The following is a 25,489-nucleotide window of genomic DNA, read 5'->3' on the forward strand; positions in this document are numbered from 1 at the left end:
TTTGGCTGTTTTAAGGCCTTTTTTTTCATGGAGGCCACATCTAGTATTGAAGGTTAAATAAATATAATTTATAGGACAATCATTATTCTTACAATTCACTGGTTCCCCGACCCTTTGCGGATGTTGGGGTCCCCTGGCCGGACACAATAGAGTCTCCTCTTGGAGGCGGAGAGCGTGGAGTCTATGCGGAGCTTTGTGATCAGCATGCGGCGCACGTCTGGCCGTACAGTAACAAACACATAAATTGCAGAGCAGAATGTTAATTGTTACAGGGATAGAACTAGGATTACATAATATATTCTCACATTGATATTCACACAAAGCCAATTTACCTTCATAGAACTCTTCTCGCTCCCCTGAGATCTCACAAACTTCCAGTCACTGGGTAGAAAATGGGATTTTTTTTTCTTCTCCAGATAACTTTTATAGTTGTTATAATGTCAGCATCTGCAGGGGCCCGGAGTGGGGCCCCAGGGGCCAGTCACCCCTTCCCATTTGGGCCTATTTTGGCCTTCTGGGACTGAGAGATTTGTTTGTCTTTATATTTGCTCATTCTGAGTTATTATTTTTTCTAGTTCTATTTCTGTAGTAAATGTGGACCCGCCGGGCTACCGGACCGGTTTGACTTTAGGCCACACCAAGGTCTAAGTGCCCTCCAGGTCTTCACCCTTTATCCCACTCCAGGACGTGGAAGCTGGACGTCTGCTGTCAGACACCAGGTCACTCCACATGTGCGCCCCAATGTGGTGATCCTGGGAACCAGACAGAGCCAATGCCAAGCAGAAGAGAACCAGGCGGCAAAGAGGTAGTCAGCAGGCCCGGTCATCAACAGGAGAATCGGAGCGGGAGCGGAGGAGAGGTGTGGTCAGGGGTGTAACTAAGAATGGTATATTGCAGGAGGGGGCCACCGGGCTGCGGGCCCCATAGCAGTCGCTGAGGCTGTTACACCCCTGGTGTGGCCATAGCTGGCGGAGGGTCGGTAACAGGAGATGCTAAAGTACTGAAGGGTTCCAATAAAAAGGCGCGGATCCGGAAACACGGGAAAGCAGATAACACAAAACCTTTCCTACGAACAAAGGGAACCGACAACATTCAGGCAGGAAGGATCCGGATGATGCAGTTATGTATAGGTGATAGGAAATACACATCGACCCTTTACATCTGAGAAGACAGACATGTGCGCCCTAGAGGACAATGGAAGAACTGCAGTGAAAGCAAAAGACACTGGAGGAAAGAGGATTCCAGCAGGCCCCTGCTGCCACGGACCACCTGCACCACCTGGACCCTATAAATACGCTGCCCCTCTTCCCGCCCTGGCAGGGTCTCCTGGGTATGTTGTTCCTTTGCTCGGTGCCGTGTTCTGTGCCGCTGCCATATAGATACGCTGCCCCTCTGCCCGGCCATACCCACGGTCTCCTGGGTATGTAGTTCCTTTGCTCGGTGCCGTGTTCTATGCCGGTGCTATATAACTACGCTGCCCCTCTGCCCGGCCCTGGCAGGGTCTCCTGGGTATGTTGTTCCTTTGCTCGGTGCCGTGTTCTGTGCCGCTGCCATATAGATACGCTGCCCCTCTGCCCGGCCATACCCACGGTCTCCTAGGTACGTAGTTCCTTTGCTTGGTGCCGTGTTCTGTCCCGGTGCTATATAAATACGCTGCCCCTCTTCCCGCCCTGGCAGGGTCTCCTGGGTATGTTGTTCCTTTGCTCGGTACCGTGTTCTGTGCCGGTGCTATATAACTACGCTGCCCCTCTGCCCGGCCCTGGCAGGGTCTCCTAGGTACGTAGTTCCTTTGCTTGGTGCCGTGTTCTGTCCCGGTGCTATATAAATACGCTGCCCCTCTTCCCGCCCTGGCAGGGTCTCCTGGGTATGTTGTCCCTTTGCTCGGTGCCATGTTCTATGCCGATGCTATATAAATAAGCTGCCCCTCTGCCCGGTCCTGGCAGGGTCTCCTGGGTACTTGGATCCTTTGCTCGGTGCCGTGTTCTATGCCGGTGCCATATAAATACGCTGCCCCTCTGCCTGGCCCTGGCAGGGTCTCCTGGGTACGTGGTTCCTTTGCTCGGTGCCGTGTTCTATGCCGGTGCTATATAACTATGCTGCCCCTCTTCCCGCCCTGGCACGGTCTCCTGGGTACGTTGTTCCTTTGCTCGGTGCCGTGTTCTATGCCGGTGCTATATAACTATGCTGCCCCTCTTCCCGCCCTGGCAGGGTCTCCTGGGTACGTAGTTCCTTTGCTCGGTGCCGTGTTCTATGCCGGTGCTATATAACTATGCTGCCTCTCTTCTCGCCCTGGCAGGGTCTCCTGGGTACGTGGTTCCTTTGCTCGGTGCCGTGTTCTGTGCCGGTGCCATATAAATACGCTGCCCCTCTGCCCGGCCCTGGCAGGGTCTCCTGGGTATGTTGTTCCTTTGCTCGGTGCCATGTTCTATGCTGGTGCTATATAAATACGCTGCCCCTCTGCCCGGCCCTGGCAGGGTCTCCTGGGTACGTGGTTCCTTTGCTCGGTGCCGTGTTCTATGCCGGTGCTATATAACTATGCTGCCTCTCTTCCCGCCCTGGCACGGTCTCCTGGGTATGTTGTTCCTTTGCTCGGTGCCGTGTTCTGTGCCGCTGCCATATAGATACGCTGCCCCTCCGCCCGGCCCTGGCACGGTCTCCTGGGTATGTTGTTCCTTTGCTTGGTGCCGTGTTCTGTGCCGCTGCCATATAGATACGCTGCCCCTCCGCCCGGCCCTGGCACGGTCTCCTGGGTACGTGGTTCCTTTGCTCGGTGCCGTGTTCTGTGCCGGTGCCATATAAATACGCTGCCCCTCTGCCCGGCCCTGGCAGGGTCTCCTGGGTACGTAGTTCCTTTGCTCTGTGCCGTGTTCTGTGCCGATGCCATATAACTACGCTGCCCCTCTGCCCGGCCCTGGCACGGTCTCCTGGGTACGTGGTTCCTTTGCTCAGTGCCGTGTTCTATGCCGGTGCTATATAAATACAAGGAAATAAATAAAACACATTCACCTCCGGGGATCTTGCGACTTTCATCACCATTTTATTCAGTTAGGAGGCTTCCGGCTTTCTGTCTCTTTCTGGAAGCTGTCAGAGATTTGCCGAGCAGCAGAAAACATGTCTGATTCTTAGCAAACTAATAAAAGGAATATCAGAGCCGCCCGGGAAAACAGGTTACAAATCACTGTCCTGAATATAAATGGCTGCGATAGAAGAGCCCAGAAACTTTCAGAAAAAACTAAATTTGTAGAAACTAATGGTGAAACTTTCAATGGCAGAATTAAAGGGAACGTCTGTAACATTAAAGAGACTCTAAACCCCGAAATGAATGATAAAAAAAATAAAAAAAAACATTCATCAGTCTAAAGGACTGAAAGTCCCTGAAACAAACTATGAAGAATTCGACCATGTCTTTCTCACAGTTCTTCTATAGAGGGTGGTGCTTAACATAAGGGGTGGGCTTAACACAACGAGAGGGGCTTAACATAAGGGGAGGGGCTTAACACAAGGGGAGGGGCTTAACACAACGGAAGGGGCTTAACACAACGGGAGGGGCTTAACATAAGGGATGAGGCTTCATTTTTTTAATGTCAATTTCAGATAGAGGAATGGAGGTTATAATGTAATAAAGCCTTAGCCACATTGGTTTTACTTACATATTGTTAAATATGCACAAAATATATGTTTAAAAAAAATATATATTACTTACTAGGTTTCGTATAAAAAGATGCGATAAAACAGGATTAATGATGATATCGTGATGGTTGCTAGTAGAATTTTTAGTATTTTAGTTTTGTATCCCTTTAAATATTGTTCTCTTTCCTTTAAAGACGCCCTCTCTGGCACCCATAGTCCACGCCACCCTTGGGTCCTGCCAATAATATAAGTACCAAGAGATTGTGGTAAAGGAGAAGAGACAGTCGGGTATCACAGATCAACAAAAAGTAACTGCAGATGTAGCGCCTGCCATCATGAGCAGTAATATACAGTAATATACACAGACAGTAAGCAGCAATCTACATGTTACTGTATGTATCACCGCTCTGTATACTAAGCCAGCTAAATGTACAGTAAGCAGCAATCTACACAGTACTGTATCCATCACCGCTCAGTATACTAAGCCAGCTAAATGTACAGTAAGCAGCAATCTACACAGCACTGTATGCATCACCGCCCAGTATACTAAGCCAGCTAAATGTACAGTAAGCAGCAATCTACACAGTACTGTATGCATCACCGCTCAGTATACTAAGCCGGCTAAATGTACAGTAAGCAGCAATCTACACAGTACTGTATGCATCACCGCTAAGTATACTAAGGCAGCTAAATGTATAGTAAGCAGCAATCTACACAGTACTGTATGCATCACCGCTAAGTATACTAAGGCAGCTAAATGTATAGTAAGCAGTAATCTACACAGTACTGTATGCATCACCGCTCAGTATACTAAGCCAGCTAAGTGTATAGTACGCAGAAATCTACACAGTACTGTATGCATCACCGCTCAGTATACTAAGCCAGCTAAATGTATAGTAAGCAGCAATCTACACAGTACTGTATGCATCACCGCTCAGTATACTAAGCCGGCTAAATGTATAGTAATCAGGAATCTACACAGTACTGTATGCATCACCGCCCAGTATACTAAGCCAGCTAAATGTACAGTAAGCAGCAATCTACACAGTACTGTATGCATCACCGCTCAGTATACTAAGCCGGCTAAATGTACAGTAAGCAGCAATCTACACAGTACTGTATGCATCACCACTAAGTATACTAAGGCAGCTAAATGTATAGTAAGCAGCAATCTACACAGTACTGTATGCATCACCGCTCAGTATACTAAGCCGGCTAAATGTATAGTAAGCAGTAATCTACACAGTACTGTATGCATCACCGCTCAGTATACTAAGCCGGCTAAATGTATAGTAAGCAGTAATCTACACAGTACTGTATGCATCACCGCTCAGTATACTAAGCCGGCTAAATGTATAGTAAGCAGCAATCTACACAGTACTGTATGCATCACCGCTCAGTATACTAAGCCGGCTAAATGTACAGTAAGCAGTAATCTACACAGTACTGTATGCATCACCGCTCAGTATACTAAGCCGGCTAAATGTACAGTAAGCAGCAATCTACACAGTACTGTATGCATCACCGTCCAGTATACTAAGCCAGCTAAATGTATAGTAAGCAGCAATCTACACTGTACTGTATGCATCACCGCTCAGTATACTAAGCCAGCTAAATGTATAGTAAGCAGCAATCTACACAGTACTGTATGCATCACCGCTCAGTATACTAAGCCAGCTAAATGTATGGTAAGCATGAATCCACACTGTCTGCATGGCTTGTACCTACAGTAGTAAGGAGTCTGGGGACACACAGGAGCTGATAGGACAGCGCTCCTCGGAGTGTTACCTATGTGGTTGGTGGCCGCTACATCTGTATATAACTTTATAGTTTCCTGTTGCTAATAAAAAGCCAACATATTCCGCAGTGCAGTACAGCGATTGTCATCATTTACATCAGTCACAGGGGCACAGATATGGGGGGCACCTTCACGGGGAGCCCATTACCCTATCAGTTTTTGCAGCCGTCTACTGACAGTCCTGTGTGAAATGTGTGATTGTATCTTTAAATGAATAGTCCTCCCATCCGGCCGCTCACACACGCTTATCTGTCACGCTCCATAATGACAATGTATAGCAACATAAATACTCCTGACTAAGGAAGAAGAATAAAAATGAATTTGGTAAAATAGGCCCAGACTGTCAATCCGTATGTTCTCCGTCAATGACACATTGAGAGAAGGAGCTGCAGGCGAGCGAGAAGCAGAACATGAAATATCTGCCAGTCGATGCAGCGACATCTGCTGTAAAACAAGGCAGCAATTTCCTGAAGGCAGCTATATAACAGCTATACTTACTGTATCCAGGTCCAGTCTCCTGCTATATAACAGCTACATAACAGCTATACTTACTGTATCCAGGTCCAGTCTCCTGCTACATAACAGCTATATAACTGCTATACTTACTGTATCCAGGTGTAGTCTCCTGAAGGCAGCTATATAACAGCTATACTTACTGTATCCAGGTCCAGTCTCCTGCTATATAACAGCTATATAACTGCTATACTTACTGTATCCAGGTCCAGTCTCCTGCTATATAACAGCTACATAACAGCTATACTTACTGTATCCAGGTCCAGTCTCCTGCTATATAACAGCTATATAACTGCTATACTTACTGTATCCAGGTGTAGTCTCCTGAAGGCAGCTATATAACAGCTATACTTACTGTATCCAGGTCCAGTCTCCAGAAGGCAGGTATATACCAGCTATACTTACTGTATCCAGGTCCAGTCTCCAGAAGGCAGCTATATAACAGCTATACTTACTGTATCCAGGTCCAGTCTCCTGCTATATAACAGCTATACTTACTGTATCCAGGTCCAGTCTCCTGAAGGCAGTTATATAACAGCTATACCTACTGTATCCAGGTCCAGTCTCCTGAAGGCAGCTATATAACAGCTATACTTACTGTATACAGGTCCAGTCTCCTGAAGGCAGCTATATAACAGCTTTACTTACTGTATCCAGGTCCAGTCTCCTGAAGGCTGCTATATAACAGCTTTACTTACTGTATCCAGGTCCAGTCTCCTGAAGGCTGCTATATAACAGCTATACTTACTGTATCCAGGTCCAGTCTCCTGAAGGCTGCTATATAACAGCTATACTTACTGTATCCAGGTCCAGTCTCCTGAAGGCAGCTATATAACAGCTATACTTACTGTATCCAGGCCCAGTCTCCTGACTGCTATATAACAGCTATACTTACTGTATCCAGGTCCAGTCTCCTGAAGGCAGCTATATACCAGCTATACTTACTGTATCCAGGTCCAGTCTCCTGAAGGCAGCTATATAACAGCTATACTTACTGTATCCAGGTCCAGTCTCCTGAAGCCAGCTATATAACAGCTATACTTACTGTATCCAGGTCCAGTCTCCTGAAGCCAGCTATATAACAGCTATACTTACTGTATCCAGGTCCAGTCTCCTGCTATATAACAGCTATACTTACTGTATCCAGGTCCAGTCTCCTGCTATATAACAGCTTTACTTACTGTATCCAGGTCCAGTCTTCTGAAGGCTGCTATATAACAGCTATACTTACTGTATCCAGGTCCAGTATCCTGAAGGCAGCTATATAATAGCTATACTTACTGTATCCAGGTCCAGTCTCCTGAAGGCTGCTATATAACAGCTATACTTACTGTATCCAGGCCCAGTCTCCTGAAGGCTGCTATATAACAGCTATACTTACTGTATCCAGGTCCAGTCTCCTGAAGGCTGCTATATAACAGCTATACTTACTGTATCCAGGTCAAGTCTCCTGAAGGCTGCTATATAACAGCTATACTTACTGTATCCAGGCCCAGTCTCCTGAAGGCAGCTATATAACAGCTATACTTACTGTATCCAGTTCCAGTCTCCTGAAGGCAGCTATATAACAGCTATACTTACTGTATCCAGTTCCAGTCTCCTGAAGGCTGCTATATAACAGCTATACTTACTGTATCTAGGTCCAGTCTCCTGCTATATACCAGCTATACTTACCGTATCCCGGTTCAGTCTCGCTTTCTGTGCGTGCGACGTATATAAGCCAATAGACAATACAAAGGGAAAACACAGGAATGAAACATCTGAAAATATATACGAAAGGTTCTAACCCCTCTGTGCTGTGACCATTGCTTTATCATAATGGTGCTCCTTCCTAAATCATCATGGAAAATATTCAATAATACAAATAATTTCCTTCTCCAGTTTTCCCCACTTTAGCGGTCACATAACTTTTACAGAGAATTCCTGGCACGTCCCATTCTTCATTCTTCGTCATAAGTCCAGGAAGGTTACTGGTTTGTTGTGATAACTTAATGTCCTGTACATCTCGGGTTGTTTTCCGCGATAAGACAGTGGACTCCTCTATTCTCTACATGACCAAAGCCGCCACCAGTTCCTTAGAAAAAGAAGAAATTCGAGGAGGATAACGAGTATTTTGCTACTGGGGCCAAGTAGGGGAGTTCAAAGTCATCCACAGCAGCTGAGTCAACAAGGAGCCATTCCCATGGTAAGAGAATGGGTGTGAAGAGTCTCCGGTATAGTGAGGAGGGGATGACTGGGACCATATGGTTATACAGAGATGTGTCCCTGCTGCACTGTGTTCACATCGAGTATCTATGCAATATATATATATATATATATATATATATATATATATATATATATATACCATAGCAGTCCCTCCTAGTACTAGCGTAGCTCACATACGTCTGGTTTAGAGTTTGGTGGTTTACTATCATTTGCAATAAGAAACAATTTAAAGGAGCCTTATGGTTTCTTTGGTTCTGGATTCACATTTTAGGCTTCTATAGACTTATACAGTTATAGACTTATATGGGTTATGACAAGGATAGGGGATACCAACCTAAGAAGGGAGGACGATCCTCCCCCAAAAAGAATGGAGTTCAGCTCCGGGCTCCATAGAGAATGAATGGCCCAGGAATCTGTGGGAAGTGTTTGTGTTTGTCGTCCAGAACTTGTTTGCCGTGGGTTCGTGCCCGTATGTAATGACAGCTTCCAGCTTGGTCAGAGTGGCTTGGTGGCAGGCAATCCCTCTTGATGCATCCCCAACAGGGCAAAATGATGTTAAGAGTGCTTATCTGGTGCTCAACAATTTGGTACACTACCCTAAAGTAGCCTCTGAGACCTTTTTTTTTATTTATCTTGCAGCAATCACTTTGGAATCACTTTGACGCCCTCTTGTGGTCACACTCAGTAATTAATCAGACCTCACCTGTAATGATTTCATCTCATCCTGCAGCAACCCCAATTACATAACTGCAGCAACCCTACATTTCTATCGGGGAGTATATACCCTGTATACATATGTTATATGAATGAATGCAGGACATAAAGCAAAATGGGGGAGCGGGGTTCCTCTCCAGTAAAGCTCCGGTGCATCTTGGCATACTACATGTCGTATCACAGCAGAAGTCGGATTCATAGATCTATAATAAATTTAAGGAATTTGTGAACTTTGGACAGGAAATCTGAAGACGGATATAAGATAAGAGATTACAGTTTAGTATAGAGGTCGTAATAACTGAAGGCAGAGCACCGTCCGTTCTCCCAACGTCCCAGATATGAGACAGGCAGAATGACTCCTGATGAACGTCCATCTTGTCTATCTATCAGCACAGAGAACCTCTTGACTTCTGCAATTCTCTACTTCTTAAATAAACCGAAGATTTTCCGCTATAAACCAAGAATATTTTATGCACTTAAAGAAAATGAAAAGTACAAAACCGCAGATAAAAATCCTCTTCTGTAATCAAAGAACGGGGTTTGGGGAAGCGACGCTCGAATTTATGCAGACGTCGGCCAAGGGAAAGGTCAAGCCAGGTGAAACATGTTAGCCATGAAAACTAAAGAGAAGGTCACCATGTAATGTTATTCCAGGAGTTGCCATCTTATTTTAAAGGGGTAAAAAAAAGTTTCTTTCTTTCAAAAACAGCGCCACCCCTGTCCTCAGGCTGTTTGTGGTATTACAAGTCAGCTCCATTCATTCCAACAGCACTGAGCTGCAAAAGCCACATCCAACCTGAGGACAGGGGAGGCGCTGTTCTGTTTCTGCAAGAAAAGGGCCATGTTTTTCTGAGCCTGGACAACCCCTTCAGGTTTAAAGGGAATCTGTTGTTAGGTTTATTCTGCCATAAACTAGTGACAGAAATGCTGAACAGATCGGTGTATTACTGACGTTATTCTGTTCAGCCGTTCTCCTGATATGCAGGTGAATAGGATTTTTGCCACACCCCTCCCCCACCCTCCAGCTGCTGATTGACCGGGGACAGCCTATACACCCCATTGATAGATAACTGTCATTTAGCAGCTGGTGGGTGGAGTTTTCTGCTTCTCATGAATGTCCAGGACTACTGAGCACACCCACATATTGTCCATGTTATTCTGGATCAGCTGCACAGGTCAGTGTAAGTGATCCATCATTCTGCTCAGCTTCTCTGTCACTAGTTTATGTTACCCTGAAATAGGACGCTATAACCCTGCTGACCCTGAGATAGGACGCCATAACCCTACTGACCCTGAGATAGGACGCCATAACCTGCTGACCCTGAGATAGGACGCCATAACCCTGCTGACCCTGAGATAGGACGCCATACACCTGCTGACCCTGAGATAGGACCCCATACACCTGCTGACCCTGAGATAGGACGCCATAACCCTACTGACCCTGAGATAGGACGCCATAACCTGCTGACCCTGAGATAGGACGCCATACACCTGCTGACCCTGAGATAGGACGCCATACACCTGCTGACCCTGAGATAGGACGCCATAACCTGCTGACCCTGAGATAGGACGCCATAACCCTGCTGACCCTGAGATAGGATGCCATACACCTCCTGACCCTGATATAGGACGCCATACACCTGCTGACCCTGAGATAGGACGCCATACACCTGCTGACCCTGAGATAGGACGCCATACACCTGCTGACCCTGAGATAGGAGGCCATAACCCTGCTGACCCTGAGATAGGACGCCATACACTTGCTGACCCTGAGATAGGACGCCATAACCCTGCTGACCCTGAGATAGGACGCCATACACCTGCTGACCCTGAGATAGGACCCTATAACCTGCTGACCCTGAGATAGGACACCATAACCTGCTGACTCTGAGATAGGACACCATAACCCTGCTGACCCTGAGATAGGACCCCATAACCCTGCTGACCCTGAGATAGGACCCCATACACCTGCTTACCCTGAGATAGGACCCCATAACCCTGCTGACTCTGAGATAGGACCCCATTACCCTGCTGACCCTGAGATAGGACGCCATAACACTGCTGACCCTGAGATAGGACGCCATAACCTGCTGACCCTGAGATAGGACGCCATAACCCTGCTGACCCTGACATAGGACGCCATAACCCTGCTGACCCTGAGATAGGATGCCATACACCTGCTGACCCTGAGATAGGACGCCATACACCTGCTGACCCTGAGATAGGACGCCATACACCTGCTGACCCTGAGATAGGACGCCATACACCTGCTGACCCTGAGATAGGACGCCATAACCCTGCTGACCCTGAGATAGGATGCCATACACCTGCTGACCCTGAGATAGGACGCCATAACACTGCTGACCCTGAGATAGGACGCCATAACCCTGCTGACCCTGAGATAGGACGCCATACACCTGCTGACCCTGAGATAGGACGCCATACACCTGCTGACCCTGAGATAGGACGCCATAACCCTGCTGACCCTGAGATAGGACGCCATAACCTGCTGACCCTGAGATAGGACGCCATAACCCTGCTGACCCTGAGATAGGGCACCATAACCCTGCTGACCCTGAGATAGGACGCCATAACCTGCTGACCCTGAGATAGGACGCCATACACCTGCTGACCCTGAGATAGGACGCCATACACCTGCTGACCCTGAGATAGGACGCCATAACCTGCTGACCCTGAGATAGGACGCCATACACCTGCTGACCCTGAGATAGGACGCCATAACCCTGCTGACCCTGAGATAGGACGCCATTACCTGCTGACCCTGAGATAGGACGCCATAACCCTGCTGACCCTGAGATAGGACGCCATAACCTTGCTGACCCTGAGATAGGACGCCATAACCCTGCTGACCCTGAGATAGGACGCCATAACCTGCTGACCCTGAGATAGGACGCCATAACCCTGCTGACCCTGAGATAGGACGCCATACACCTGCTGACCCTGATATAGGACGCCATAACCCTGCTGACCCTGAGATAGGACGCCATACCCCTGCTGACACTGAGATAGAACCCCATAACCTGCTGACCCTGAGATAGGACACCATAACCTGCTGACCCTGAGATAGGACCCCATAACCCTGCTGACCCTGAGATAGGACGCCATAACACTGCTGACCCTGAGATAGGACGCCATAATCCTACTGACCCTGATATAGGACGCCATAACCCTGCTGACCCTGATATAGGACACCATAACCTTCTGACCCTCAGATAGGACGCCATAACCCTGCTGACCCTGAGATAGGACGCCATACACCTGATGACCCTGAGATAGGACGCCATAACCTGCTGACCCTGAGATAGGACGCCATAACCCTGCTGACCCTGAGATAGGACGCCATAACCCTGCTGACCCTGAGATAGAACACCATAACCCTGCTGACCCTGAGATAGGACGCCATAACCCTGCTGACCCTGAGATAGGACACCATAACCCTGCTGACCCTGAGATAGGACGCCATTACCCTGCTGGCCCTGAGATAGGACGCCATAACCCTGCTGACCCTGAGATAGGACGCCATAACCCTGCTGACCCTGAGATAGGACGCCATAACCCTGCTGACCCTGAGATAGGACGCCATAACCTGCTGACCCTGAGATAGGACACCATAACCTGCTGACCCTGAGATAGGACGCCATAACCTGCTGACCCTGGGATGGTACACCATAACCCTGCTGACCCTGAGATAGGACGCCATAACCTGCTGACCCTGAGATAGGACGCCATAACCCTGCTGACCCTGACATAGGACGCCATAACCCTGCTGACCCTGAGAAAGGACGCCACACACCTGACGACCCTGAGATAGGACGCCATTACCCTGCTGACCCTGAGATAGGACGCCATGCACCTGCTGACCCTGAGATAGGACGCCATAACCCTGCTGACCCTGAGATAGGACGCCATACACCTGCTGACTCTGAGATAGGACGCCATACCCTGCTGACCCTGAGATAGGACGCCATAACCCTGCTGACCCTGAGATAGGACGCCATAACCCTACTGACCCTGAGAGAGGACGCCATACACCTGCTGACCCTGAGATAGGACGCCATACACCTGCTGACCCTGAGATAGGACGCCATACACCTGCTGACCCTAGGATAGGACGCCATAACCCTGCTGACCCTGAGATAGGACGCCATACACCTGCTGACCCTGAGATAGGACGCCATAACCTGCTGACCCTGAGATAGGACGCCATACACCTGCTGACCCTGAGATAGGACGCCATAACCCTGCTGACCCTGAGATAAGACGCCATAACCCTGCTGACCCTGAGATAGGATGCCCTAACTCTGCTGACCCTGAGATAGGACGCCATACACCTGCTGACCCTGAGATAGGACACCAAAACCCTGCTGACCCTGAGATAGGACAACATAACCTGCTGACCCTGAGATAGGACGCCATAACCCGCTGACCCTGAGATAGGACGCCATACACCTGCTGACTCTGAGATAGGACGCCATAACCCTGCTGACCCTGAGATAGGATGCCATAACCCTGCTGACCCTGAGATAGGACGCCATAACCCTGCTGACCCTGAGATAGGACTCCATACACCTGCTGACCCTGAGATAGGACGCCATACACCTGCTGACCCTGAGATAGGACGCCATAACCCTGCTGACCCTGAGATAGGACGCCATAACCCTGCTGACCCTGAGATAGGACGTCATAACCTGCTGACCCTGAGATAGGACGCCATACACCTGCTGACCCTGAGATAGGACGCCATACACCTGCTGACCCTGAGATAGGACGCCATAACCTGCTGACCCTGAGATAGGACGCCATAACCCTGCTGACCCTGAGATAGGACACCATAACCTGCTGACCCTGAGATAGGACGCCATACACCTGCTGACCCTGAGATAGGACGCCATAACCCTGCTGACCCTGAGATAGGACGCCATACACCTGCTGACCCTGAGATAGGACGCCATTACCCTGCTGACCCTGAGATAGGACGCCATTACCCTGCTGACCCTGAGATAGGACGCCATAACCCTGCTGACCCTGAGATAGGACGCCATAACCCTGCTGACCCTGAGATAGGACGCCATAACCCTGCTGACCCTGAGATAGGACGCCATAACCTGCTGACCCTGAGATAGGACGCCATACACCTGCTGACCCTGAGATAGGACGCCATACACCTGCTGACCCTGAGATAGGACGCCATACACCTGCTGACCCTGAGATAGGACGCCATAACCCTGCTGACCCTGAGATAGGACGCCATACACCTGCTGACCCTGAGATAGGACGCCATTACCCTGCTGACCCTGAGATAGGACGCCATTACCCTGCTGACCCTGAGATAGGACACCATAACCTGCTGACCCTGAGATAGGACGCCATAACCCTGCTGACCCTGAGATAGGACGCCATAACCTGCTGACCCTGAGATAGGACAGTATAACCCTGCTTACCCTGAGATAGGACCCCATACACCTGCTGACCCTGAGATAGGACGCCATAACCCTGCTGACCCTGAGATAGGACGCCATACACCTGCTGACCTTGAGATAGGACGCCATAACCTGCTGACCCTGAGATAGGACGCCATAACCCTGCTGACCCTGAGATAGGACGCCATAACCTGCTGACCCTGAGATAGGACACCATACACCTGCTGACCTTGAGATAGGACACCATAACCCTGCTGACCCTGAGATAGGACAACATAACCTGCTGACCCTGAGATAGGACGCCATAACCCGCTGACCCTGAGATAGGACGCCATACACCTGCTGACTCTGAGATAGGACGCCATAACCCTGATGACCCTGAGATAGGATGCCATAACCCTGCTGACCCTGAGATAGGACGCCATAACCCTGCTGACCCTGAGATAGGACTCCATACACCTGCTGACCCTGAGATAGGACGCCATACACCTGCTGACCCTGAGATAGGACGCCATAACCCTGCTGACCCTGAGATAGGACGCCATAACCCTGCTGACCCTGAGATAGGACGCCATAACCTGCTGACCCTGAGATAGGACGCCATACACCTGCTGACCCTGAGATAGGACGCCATACACCTGCTGACCCTGAGATAGGACGCCATAACCTGCTGACCCTGAGATAGGACGCCATACACCTGCTGACCCTGAGATAGGACGCCATAACCCTGCTGACCCTGAGATAGGACGCCATACACCTGCTGACCCTGAGATAGGACGCCATTACCCTGCTGACCCTGAGATAGGACACCATAACCTGCTGACCCTGAGATAGGAGGCCATAACCTGCTGACCCTGAGATAGGACGCCATAACCCTGCTGACCCTGAGATAGGACGCCATTACCCTGCTGGCCCTGAGATAGGACGCCATACACCTGCTGACCCTGAGATAGGACGCCATAACCCTGCTGACCCTGAGATAGGACGCCATAATCCTACTGACCCTGAGAGAGGACGCCATACACCTGCTGACCCTGAGATAGGACGCCATACACCTGCTGACCCTGAGATAGGACGCCATAACCCTGCTGACCCTGAGATAGGACGCCATAACCCTACTGACCCTGAGAGAGGACGCCATACACCTGCTGACCATGAGATAGGACGCCATACACCTGCTGACCCTGAGATAGGACGCCATACACCTGCTGACCCTAGGATAGGACGCCATAACCCTGCTGACCCTGAGATAGGACGCCATACACCTGCTGACCCTGAGATAGGACGCCATAACCTGCTGACCCTGAGATAGGACGCCATACACCTGCTGACCCTGAGATAGGACGCCATAACCCTGCTGACCCTGAGATAGGACGCCATAACCCTGCTGACCCTGAGATAGGACGCCATACACCTGCTGACCCTGAGATAGGACACCATAACCCTGCTGACCCTGAGATAGGACAACATAACCTGCTGACCCTGAGATAGGACGCCATAACCCGCTGACCCTGAGATAGGACGCCATACACCTGTTGACCCTGAGATAGGACACCATAACCCTGCTGACCCTGAGATAGGACGCCATAACCCTGCTGACCCTGAGATAGGACTCCATACACCTGCTGACCCTGAGATAGGACGCCATACACCTGCTGACCCTGAGATAGGACGCCATAACCCTGCTGACCCTGAGATAGGACGCCATAACCCTGCTGACCCTGAGATAGGACGTCATAACCTGCTGACCCTGAGATAGGACGCCATACACCTGCTGACCCTGAGATAGGACGCCATACACCTGCTGACCCTGAGATAGGACGCCATAACCTGCTGACCCTGAGATAGGACGCCATACACCTGCTGACCCTGAGATAGGACGCCATAACCCTGCTGACCCTGAGATAGGACGCCATACACCTGCTGACCCTGAGATAGGACGCCATTACCCTGCTGACCCTGAGATAGGACGCCATTACCCTGCTGACCCTGAGATAGGACACCATAACCTGCTGACCCTGAGATAGGACGCCATAACCCTGCTGACCCTGAGATAGGACGCCATAACCTGCTGACCCTGAGATAGGACAGTATAACCCTGCTTACCCTGAGATAGGACCCCATACACCTGCTGACCCTGAGATAGGACGCCATAACCCTGCTGACCCTGAGATAGGACGCCATACACCTGCTGACCTTGAGATAGGACGCCATAACCTGCTGACCCTGAGATAGGACACCATAACCCTGCTGACCCTGAGATAGGACGCCATAACCCTGCTGACCCTGAGATAGGACGTCATAACCTGCTGACCCTGAGATAGGACGCCATACACCTGCTGACCCTGAGATAGGACGCCATACACCTGCTGACCCTGAGATAGGACGCCATAACCTGCTGACCCTGAGATAGGACACCATACACCTGCTGACCCTGAGATAGGACGCCATAACCCTGCTGACCCTGAGATAGGACGCCATACACCTGCTGACCCTGAGATAGGACGCCATTACCCTGCTGACCCTGAGATAGGACGCCATAACCCTGCTGACCCTGAGATAGGACGCCATACACCTGCTGACCCTGAGATAGGAGGCCATAACCTGCTGACCCTGAGATAGGACACCATAACCTGCTGACCCTGAGATAGGACGCCATAACCCTGCTGACCCTGAGATAGGACGCCATAACCTGCTGACCCTGAGATAGGACAGTATAACCCTGCTTACCCTGAGATAGGACCCCATACACCTGCTGACCCTGAGATAGGACGCCATAACCCTGCTGACCCTGAGATAGGACGCCATACACCTGCTGACCTTGAGATAGGACGCCATAACCTGCTGACCCTGAGATAGGACACCATAACCCTGCTGACCCTGAGATAGGACGCCATAACCCTGCTGACCCTGAGATAGGACGCCATAACCTGCTGACCCTGAGATAGGACACCATACACCTGCTGACCCTGAGATAGGACACCATAACCCTGCTGACCCTGAGATAGGACAACATAACCTGCTGACCCTGAGATAGGACGCCATAACCCGCTGACCCTGAGATAGGACGCCATACACCTGCTGACTCTGAGATAGGACGCCATAACCCTGCTGACCCTGAGATAGGACGCCATAACCCTGCTGACCCTGAGATAGGACTCCATACACCTGCTGACCCTGAGATAGGACGCCATACACCTGCTGACCCTGAGATAGGACGCCATAACCCTGCTGACCCTGAGATAGGACGCCATAACCCTGCTGACCCTGAGATAGGACGCCATAACCTGCTGACCCTGAGATAGGACGCCATACACCTGCTGACCCTGAGATAGGACGCCATTACCCTGCTGACCCTGAGATAGGACGCCATTACCCTGCTGACCCTGAGATAGGACGCCATACACCTGATGACCCTGAGATAGGACGCCATAACCTGCTGACCCTGAGATAGGACGCCATAACCCTGCTGACCCTGAGATAGGACGCCATAACCCTGCTGACCCTGAGATAGGACACCATAACCCTGCTGACCCTGAGATAGGACGCCATAACCCTACTGACCCTGAGATAGGGCGCCATAACCCTACTGACCCTGAGATAGGACGCCATACACCTGCTGACCCTGAGATAGGACGCCATAACCTGCTGACCCTGAGATAGGACAGTATAACCCTGCTTACCCTGAGATAGGACCCCATACACCTGCTGACCCTGAGATAGGACGCCATAACCCTGCTGACCCTGAGATAGGACGCCATACACCTGCTGACCTTGAGATAGGACGCCATAACCTGCTGACCCTGAGATAGGACACCATAACCCTGCTGACCCTGAGATAGGACGCCATAACCCTGCTGACCCTGAGATAGGACGCCATAACCTGCTGACCCTGAGATAGGACACCATACACCTGCTGACCCTGAGATAGGACACCATAACCCTGCTGACCCTGAGATAGGACAACATAACCTGCTGACCCTGAGATAGGACGCCATAACCCGCTGACCCTGAGATAGGACGCCATACACCTGCTGACTCTGAGATAGGACGCCATAACCCTGCTGACCCTGAGATAGGATGCCATAACCCTGCTGACCCTGAGATAGGACGCCATAACCCTGCTGACCCTGAGATAGGACTCCATACACCTGCTGACCCTGAGATAGGACGCCATACACCTGCTGACCCTGAGATAGGACGCCATAACCCTGCTGACCCTGAGATAGGACGCCATAACCCTGCTGACCCTGAGATAGGACGCCATAACCTGCTGACCCTGAGATAGGACGCCATACACCTGCTGACCCTGAGATAGGACGCCATTACCCTGCTGACCCTGAGATAGGACACCATAACCCTGCTGACCCTGAGATAGGACGCCATAACCTGCTGACCCTGAGATAGGACAGTATAACCCTGCTTACCCTGAGATAGGACGCCATACACCTGCTGACCCTGAGATAGGACGCCATAACCTGTTGACCCTGAGATAGGACGCCATACACCTGCTGATCCTGAGATAGGACGCCATACACCTGCTGACCCTGAGATAGGACGCCATACACCTGCTGACCCTGAGATAGGACGCCATAACCCTGCTGACCCTGAGATAGGACGCCATACACCTGCTGACCCTGAGATAGGAGGCCATAACCTGCTGACCCTGAGATAGGACGCCATTACCCTGCTGACCCTGAGATAGGACGCCATAACCTGCTGACCCTGAGATAGGACACCATAACCCTGCTGACCCTGAGATAGGACGCCATAACCTGCTGACCCTGAGATAGGACAGTATAACCCTGCTTACCCTGAGATAGGACGCCATACACCTGCTGACCCTGAGATAGGACGCCATAACCTGCTGACCCTGAGATAGGACGCCATACACCTGCTGACCCTGAGATAGGACGCCATAACCTGCTGACCCTGAGATAGGACCCCATTACCCTGCTGACCCTGAGATAGGACGCCATACACCTGCTGACCCTGAGATAGGACGCCATAACCTGCTGACCCTGAGATAGGACGCCATACACCTGCTGACCCTGAGATAGGACCCCATTACCCTGCTGGCCCTGAGATAGGACCCCATTACCCTGCTGACCCTGAGATAGGACCCCATTACCTTGCTGGCAGTCTCTTTAAAATTATTACTCTTTTTGTCTTAGATAGATCTGTTTCTGGGAAGCTGAAGGGGCTAGAGATGAGCGGGATTCGAGGATGCTCCAGTCCCATCGTTCAGTATTTGATTACCGGTGGCTGAAGAAGTTTAACGCAGTCCAGGAAACCATGAGTGCACCCATAGGCCACAGACTGTATCCATATTTTCCCAAACTCCCAAGAGCTGCATCCAACTTCTTCAGCCACAGGTAATCAAATGCCGAGCGATCGGACTCATCTGCTCCAGTTGTCCTCATCTCTCATAGGGACTTCTAAAGTGGTGGATGAGGTATATTAAGTTTCCCCACTAGGTGTCAGTATTTCCTATGTATTTATATGTATTGCAGAGCTGAAGAAGGTCATGGGTTAATGTTTATCTGTACCATTTGTTTCATGCTGTGCTCTTTCCTACTAACCTATCCTCTTTTACCTTTCTCCTGCACACACTCATGCCCACCACTCACAGCCATGCGAAGTCCACTGTAGGAGGAGTTACATTGGTGGAGGAAGTGCAGTTTGGTTCTAGTCTGATTCTCAGCAAGAGAGGACACACAAAAGCTTGCGGAAGCTAAGTCAGGGCCTGGCTGATGCCAGGACCCTTGTCAGGGACGCAAGCAGTTGAGTCTATCCATGAGCATGAGCAGATGGAGTTAGAGACCGACACTTCTTCTACAACTACCACTACATTCACAATGCAGTGCTAAGCACACAACAGGGAGAGTAATCAGCGAGGAACACCCTGATCCACACCAGGAACACGTCAGAAAAGTGCAGGGCAGTATCCTGAACAAGATAGGAACTAGCCTTAGCAGGACAAAGCTACCAGTATACAAGGTCTACGTATACTACTGCGCAGTGCAGGTAAACGGGAAGACATATAGCTACACCCAGATAACCACTGGTGTACTACCCTACTGGAATGGGTTCTATGTTACCAGAGGGCAGAAGGCAATCAGACAGTGTGTAAACGTGAGTACAAGTATCACTTTACTCAAGATATCTCTCAAGGTTCCAGCAGAGTACAAAGCTACACTGGGTTAGGGCTCCTCTGGCAAACTTCTCTCTACTACTCTACTATCCACAAATACTACTACAACCACCTCTCTTACTTTTCTCAAGCACCTACCTCCAGCACTAAGGTCAAGCATTTAAGTGTGTCAAGATTTATTACTTGTGAAACCGTGTACTGTAATGTGCAAATTCTACAGTAAAGCTGTTATATTTTTATACTAACGTATGGGACTCGGTCATCTTCTGTCTGCACCTGCACCTGTACACACACACCACCGCACACCTTGGGTTATTTTTCCCCTCCTGTGGGTGGCGGTAGCGACAGTCCCGGTGGGTTAGTTGCCACTCAGGACTGCCGTGACAAGAGCCCAAGGGACCTGCAACAACCCGCCTGGTAACCGACCATTTGAGGAACACCGCCAGCCGCACACAATAAGCAGGTATCAATGCTGGACCAGCAACACCTCAGACTGAGTTACCAAACACCAGCACTAACATCACATGTGGCGTACCACCCCATCAGTCACCAACACCTAGAGATCTGTGTAAGGACTGAATACGCAAGCCCTCGGCCCACCATTAGAGGTGACGGTCACACGGTGCCCTCCCGGTGCTCCTCCAGGCCTCTTCTATCAGATGGATGGGAATTTTCCATTTCGGTGTTCCTCCTTTGTCAGTCATCCGATAAATAAGACATAAGTCATTCACGACTGACTATCCTTGATAACGCTCAAGAGACGCCGCAACCCAACACTGCTCCATGATGGTGATAGATGACGGAGGAGATGACAGAACGATCGTTATAATTCACACGTCCACACTAAGACCCCGCTTGTCATTGTCTTTACATAGGTCAAAGAAGTAATGTGCTTGATGGAGAGCCGGAGAGATGATTTGTGCCGAGGAAGGACGTGATGAACGTTTAATCTCTTCGCCCTCCTAATGGCATCATCCTTTATCGCACGTTCACTCGCTTGGTACGGATCCTTTTACCTCTTAGATACTTAAAGGGCCGGTGTCACAAAGACAAACCCCTTGGCTACAGGAACCGCCCTGGAACAGCTAAAGGTAAGACATGATGTGGTGTCCTACCACGGGTGTTTTTCTCTCTCCTGTGCACTTGTCCAAAAGCCTTTTCTCCCAGGTTACAGTAGTGATGAGATATTCTAAAGTTTCACCACTAGGTGTCAGTATTTTCTATGCTCTTATTTATATGCCCAGCTGAAGTCAGTATTGGGTTAAGGTTTTGTGTATGCCATGTGATTGTTGCTGACCAATGGGAAGCCTATTATCTTTCTCCTGCACACACTCCACTACCACTCAGGAAGATGCACACTGTAGGCCCCTGTAGGAGGAGTCACATGGTGGAGAAGGTGCCCTTCAGTTCCCACCAGATTCTCAGAGAGGAAAGACAAGAAACAACAATATAAGGGGGGGCACGGCATCTCTGCCATATAAGGGGGGGGGGCAGGGTATCTCCGCCATATAAGGGGGGGGGCAGGGTATCTCCGCCATATAAGGGGGGGCACAGTATCTCCGCCATATAAGGGGGGGGGGGGGAAAGGGTATCTCCGCCATATAAGGGGGGGCACAGTATCTCCGCCATATAAGGGGGGCACGGTATCTCCGCCATATAAGGGGGGGGGGCAGGGTATCTCCGCCATATAAGGGGGGGCACAGTATCTCCGCCATATAAGGGGGGCACGGTATCTCCGCCATATAAGGGGGGGGGCAGGGTATCTCCGCCATATAAGGGGGGGGGCAGGGTATCTCCGCCATATAAGGGGGGGGGCAGGGTATCTCCGCCATATAAGGGGGGGGGCAGGGTATCTCCGCCATATAAGGGGGGGGGGCAGGGTATCTCCGCCATATAAGGGGGGGGGCAGGGTATCTCCGCCATATAAGGGGGGGGGGGCAGGGTATCTCCGCCATATAAGGGGGGGGCAGGGTATCTCCGCCATATAAGGGGGGGGCAGGGTATCTCCGCCATATAAGGGGAGCACGGTATCTCTCCTATATAAGGGGGGCTCTGCATCTCCGCCATATAAAGGGGGCTCGGCATCTCTGCCATGTGGGGGGGGGGGCGGGGTGGCATCTTTGCCATGTGGGGGGGCGGGGTGGCATCTTTGCCATGTGGGGGGGGGGCGGGGTGGCATCTCTTCCATGTGTGTGTGTGTGGGGGGGGGGGGCGGGGTGGCATCTCTGCCATGTGGGGGTGGCGGGGTGGCATCTCTTCCATGTGGGGGGGGTGGGGTGGCATCTCTGCCATGTAAGGTGTAGCTATAGCTGCTGATGATGGGTCGAGGCTTTATTACACATTTTAGGGCCCGGAAGCTTCTAGTTTCACTTCTGTTTTACTTCAGCAATAACTTTTCACCTCTGACCCTGTGTCCGTATAACCGTGTGACCGGCGGAGGGGATTCCGGCTGACTATACTTCCTCACACCATCTTCCTCTTCTCACCACAAATCTTGTTTCCTTTTCCCATTTTTCTTCAGTTTTTTCTGATTTCTCACAGAATCTAATGACAGCCGTCCGGTCACCTGTCCGTTCTCGGCCGCGTACGCACCAAAGAAATCCAAAGCAGCAGTTTCTGTTCTCAGTTATAATGGCTTCCAAATATCATGATGAAATATACTGTATATACACTGTAATATAGAGATATAAAGATATATACATACAGTGCAATATATATATATATATATATATATATATATATATATATCAGCTTCAAAATAAATGATCCAGCAGGCTCGGTTATAATGGAAGAAATGACGTCCCGTTTGTTTAGTATGAATCACCATGTGGTACATCTGCACACAGGCCCCCAGCATAAATACGCCGACGCGTTTCGAGTGCGGTTTTTGCACTCTTACTCTGGGCTATCTTCTCTGATTAGAGCAGTGATATAAATAGCGCTAGGCTATCCCGACGTTGTAGGGCATGAGGTGGTCAGATCAGAGAGATCTATACGTGAGTCCAAGTATCTTCTTCTTCTCTCCTCTACACTATCCCGGCAGAGTACACGGCTACCCTGGACAGGGCCCTCACGACACTCCTCTCACCTCTACAGTTACTACTTCTCCTACCTCTTGTCTGAACCTGCAGTTACTTCTCCTATTGTTGCATTGCAGCACGGTGGCTCAGGGGTTAATCTTACAGTACTGGGGTCCTGGGTTCAAATCCCACCAAGGACAACATCTGCAAAGAGTTTGTATGTTCTCTCCGTGACTTTAGATTGTGAGCCCTAATGGGGACAGGGACTATGTAAAGTGCTGCGGAATCTGCGTGCGCTATACAAATAAAAGCATTATTATTATTATACGTAAACGGACGTTATTCTGGTTACGCTGCCGGACTCTGTCATTCTGCACCTACACACCAGGTTACACTTAGAGGTTATATAGTGCCATTACCCACATAGCTGTATAACCTCTATATAGTGCCATTACCCACATAGCTGTATAACCTCTATATAGTGCCATTACCCACATAGCAGTATAACCTCTATATAGTGCCATTACCCACATAGCAGTATAACCTCTATATAGTGTCATTACCCACATAGCAGTATAACCTCTATATAGTGCCATTACCCACATAGCTGTATAACCTCTATATAGTGCCATTACCCACATAGCCATATAACCTCTATATAGTGCCATTACCCACATAGCCGTATAGCCCCTATATAGTGCCATTACCCACATAGCAGTATAACCTCTATATAGTGCCATTACCCACATAGAAGTATAACCTCTATATAGTGTCATTACCCACATAGCCATATAACCTCTATATAGTGCCATTACCCACATAGCCATATAACCTCTATATAGTGCCATTACCCACATAGCAGTATAACCTCTATATAGTGCCATTACCCACATAGCAGTATAACCTCTATATAGTGCCATTACCCACATAGCAGTATAACCTCTATATAGTGCCATTACCCACATAGCCGTATAACCTCTATATAGTGCCATTACCCACATAGCCATATAACCTCTATATAGTGCCATTACCCACATAGCCATATAACCTCTATATAGTGCCATTACCCACATAGCCGTATAACCTCTATATAGTGCCATTACCCACATAGCCGTATAACCTCTATATAGTGCCATTACCCACATAGCCGTATAACCTCTATATAGTGCCATTACCCACATAGCCCTATAACCTCTATATAGTGCCATTACCCACATAGCAGTATAACCTCTATATAGTGCCATTACCCACATAGCCATATAACCTCTATATAGTGCCATTACCCACATAGCCATATAACCTCTATATAGTGCCATTACCCACATAGCAGTATAACCTCTATATAGTGCCATTACCCACATAGCCATATAACCTCTATATAGTGCCATTACCCACATAGCCATATAACCTCTATATAGTGCCATTACCCACATAGCAGTATAACCTCTATATAGTGCCATTACCCACATAGCCATATAACCTCTATATAGTGCCATTACCCACATAGCAGTATAACCTCTATATAGTGCCATTACCCACATAGCCATATAACCTCTATATAGTGCCATTACCCACATAGCCATATAACCTCTATATAGTGCCATTACCCACATAGCTGTATAACCTCTATATAGTGCCATTACCCACATAGCCATATATCCTCTATATAGTGCTATTACCCACATAGCCGTATAGCCCCTATATAGTGCCATTACCCACATAGCAGTATAACCTCTATATAGTGCCATTACCCACATAGCAGTATAACCTCTATATAGTGCCATTACCCACATAGCTGTATAACCTCTATATAGTGTCATTACCCACATAGCCATATAACCTCTATATAGTGCCATTACCCACATAGCAGTATAACCTCTATATAGTGTCATTACCCACATAGCCATATAACCTCTATATAGTGCCATTACCCACATAGCCATATAACCTCTATATAGTGCCATTACCCACATAGCCGTATAACCTCTATATATAGTGCCATTACCCACAT

General features: G+C 49.5%; 1 protein-coding gene across 2 annotated transcripts in view; it reads left to right on the plus strand.

The window, feature by feature from the left end:
* Window positions 1-9,367: 9,367 nt before the first annotated feature.
* The window catches only part of STON1 (stonin 1), a 93,836-nt gene continuing 77,714 nt past the window's right edge, over window positions 9,368-25,489 (plus strand). Inside the window, exons 1-2 of one of the 2 annotated variants that reach the window (XM_069955547.1) lie at window positions 9,368-9,460; window positions 21,334-21,549. The gene's annotated coding sequence lies outside the window, so the exon portion shown is untranslated. The remainder of the gene's footprint in view (window positions 9,461-21,333; window positions 21,550-25,489) is intronic. The other variant, XM_069955546.1, reaches the window with a different exon arrangement.

This window comes from Dendropsophus ebraccatus, chromosome 15, assembly GCF_027789765.1.
Source record: "Dendropsophus ebraccatus isolate aDenEbr1 chromosome 15, aDenEbr1.pat, whole genome shotgun sequence".
In the NCBI taxonomy this organism is placed as follows: domain Eukaryota; kingdom Metazoa; phylum Chordata; class Amphibia; order Anura; family Hylidae; genus Dendropsophus; species Dendropsophus ebraccatus.